This window comes from Tupaia chinensis, unplaced genomic scaffold (genome assembly GCF_000334495.1).
Source record: "Tupaia chinensis unplaced genomic scaffold, TupChi_1.0 Scaffold000594_1, whole genome shotgun sequence".
NCBI lineage: Eukaryota > Metazoa > Chordata > Mammalia > Scandentia > Tupaiidae > Tupaia > Tupaia belangeri.
Genome location: NW_006160110.1, coordinates 1,845,528 through 1,848,572, shown reverse-complemented (window position 1 = coordinate 1,848,572; position 3,045 = coordinate 1,845,528).

Here is a 3,045-nt window from a genome sequence, read left to right as displayed (position 1 = left end):
GCAAAGAGTGTGGTGTAGCTCTGAAAGCAAAATAAAATGTCTGGTCTTCCAGACGGTAAATTTCTCATTATTTTAAGTTTAATGCTAACTGTAGGAAGGTGAGTTGCAGGTGTCATTTTGGACTGGCCATATGAGGAAGGAAGATTTTACATTTTTCTGTAATGCTCCTTTAAGTACCCATGGAGATTAAAGAATAAAAGGTGCAATGTACCTGATTGGTGGTAACTGGTTAACAGTTATCATTAGCTTTTCAGGCCAGCAGGTGACATGGTGATTAAGGTGCTGGACACTCCCACATGGCTAACCACAGTTCGAGTCCCGGATCTGGTAGCTTGCTTTCTCACTTTCCTTCTCTCTGTGTGTCTGTCTTTCTCTGGTCAAATGAAAATGATTGAATGAATAAATAAAATTAAATAAATAATTCTTAAAAATACAGTTATCACTAACTTTTATGCAAAGTCAGATTAGTTCAGACCCTTTTTTGGAGAGTCTTTTGGCAGAAACAATTTCGTTTTCTAAGTAGGGCAGAGTTCCTTTTGTTGATAGTTTCTGTAGTTTGTACCCTTACTCGCTGTCATTTTACTTGCTGGTAGATTGGGAAAATGTTGAGTTTAGGTTACTGAGGTAGATGTATATGAAAGCAAATTATTTATAAAGTCAGATAACAACTCTTTTGTAAGCAGGGCTTGGCTGAGACTAGCAGAGAACACTTAGCATGAATACATGCCTTTTTTTTTCTTTCTTTCCTAAAAGCAGAACCCTTTTTGTTCCAAATACCTGTCTCTCTTTTTTTTTTCCCCCTGCCAGAGAGTGTGTGCACTAGCCAGAGAGGGAGAGGAGAAAACACCACACAGTGGGGCATAGTCACACCATAGTTCCCTTTGCTCCATCCTCTTGGATTTTGGGCATGCATACATGCACTCCCAGGTCTTTTTCAAGCTGTTGGGTCCAGGACTTGAACCACATGGTTGGCCCTGTGGCATCCATCTGCCTTGACCCCTGAGACATGGAGCCAGCCCTATAAATAATCTCTCTTTTTTTTGTAAGATCTTTACCATAGGGTGCATACGCTCACCAGAGAGACAGAGGTAGTGACAGAGACTAAGTGAGAAATCAACCCCTAAGGGGGATGGCAGTGTTGCAGTCTCCTCTGTTCTTCTGGAACTTGGGGCATGCGCACTTACATGCATCTGGGGTGATTTTCAAGCCTCTAGATCTGGGACTCAAACTGCAGTTGACCATGTGGGTGTCCAGCACCTTAACCACCATGCCACGTGCTGACTCTCCCTATAAATAATCTCTGAAATTCTTCTCTGCAAGATTTTAGGGACGCGGCCTTGGGAATCTTGTGTAAGCCTTTCCAGTTTTTTTTTTTTTGGAGAGATTTTCACTGTAGGGCGCGTGCGCTCGCCAGACAGGCAGAGAGAGACATAGAGACAGAAAGCGAGAAATCACCCCCCAGGGGGGATGGTCACGCCGCAATCCCTTCTCCTCCATTCTCCTCTCGGGATCTTGGGCACGCACGCACACGCGCCCGGCGTGAGTTTTAAGCCACCGGGTCCGGGACACGAACCGCGGTCGACTACGTGGGAGTCCAGCGACATAGCCATTATGCTAACTGCTGGTTCCCAGCCTTTCCAGTTTTTTCCTGACAACTAGGTAATGTCTTTTCTCCTAATATATCAGGAAGGATGTAAAAAGTCAGGAGCGGCCTTATTTGTAGAAGCATCCTCTGACCGGCCTTCTCCCTGGTACTTGTCCCAGTGCTGCTAGGTTATCTTGTTTATGTGCTATCACTACAGAGTGAACTTTTCCATGTAATCCACACTTGCCTTATTTCAGCAGTGAAACTTATTTTAGCCTTTTTTTTTTTATGAGAATTATGTAATGTGTATATCAGAATATTCTGGATATGACATTTTGTGATTAGCTGTCTTAAGTGGACTTCAGGAGCTTCTAAGACAAGCAGGATTGTTTTTATCTTTACTCAGTTGCCCCAAATTGCAGTGGCTTTGAATTTTTGGTTGTGTCTTTTTTGGTTTTGTTCTTGGTTTTTTTTTGTTTTTTGGTTTTTTTTAGATTTTTGCCGTAGGATGCATGCACTTGCTGGAGAGGAGAGCAACAGAGAGAGGGAAGGTGAGAAATCACCCTCTTATGAAGGGAATAGCTAGGCCACAACCCCTTCTCCATTCTTCTCTTAGGATTTTTGGCATGTACACACATGTGCCTGGCATGATTTTCAAGCTGCCAAGTTGGGATTCAAACTGAGGTTGGCCAATCAGCACCTTAACCTGCATGTCACCTGCTGGCCCTGAATTTTTATTTATTTAATTTAACCTCACTCTCCTCTCTCAGTTTTCTTCCTTTCTCATAGTTATCACTTCCTGTGTGGTGGTTCTTCCCTTTCTGATTCATTATTTCCAACTGCTTGGGCAAGGAAACTAGAAAATCAGACTTTGTAGGCTTTTCTTTAAAATGCAAGTTCAGTCTGGGACAGGACCCAAATGGTCTCCTGTAATGTGTTGAAAAGGACTTCTGTGTGTTGGCATTTGACATTGATTTGATTGCTTCCTGAATCTTGCTTGAGTTTCAGGTAGTTGAGATAGAGAGACTTGAGTCATATTCATATTTTCCTCCTTAAGAGTAATGTTTTGAAAGGTTTTTGAAAGGCTTTATTGCTTCCACTTGAATGCTGCTCATGTGAAAACTGGGGTTATAATGGTAAAATTAGCATCAGTAGACAGAGACAGTACTGTTGTCTAGAGGACACCAGCAAACAAATAGTAACACAAACAAAACCAAGCCTACCTTGGAAAATGAGAGTTACTTTTGTTTTGTTTTGGTGTCCCCTTCTTAGCCCTACCTTCTGACCTTTTTCTCCAGATCTTTTTGACCTCTAGGTGCCTTTATGAGAATTTGAGGGTCTGATGTCCTGCCCCAAGGAGTAGCTAAAGTAATTGCTGATGTTTTTTCAGGGATTTTCACGTCAGGCTGGAATGAGTGGATGAAGCTTCTTTCCCTTTTTCAATGCAGAAAGGACTGAGG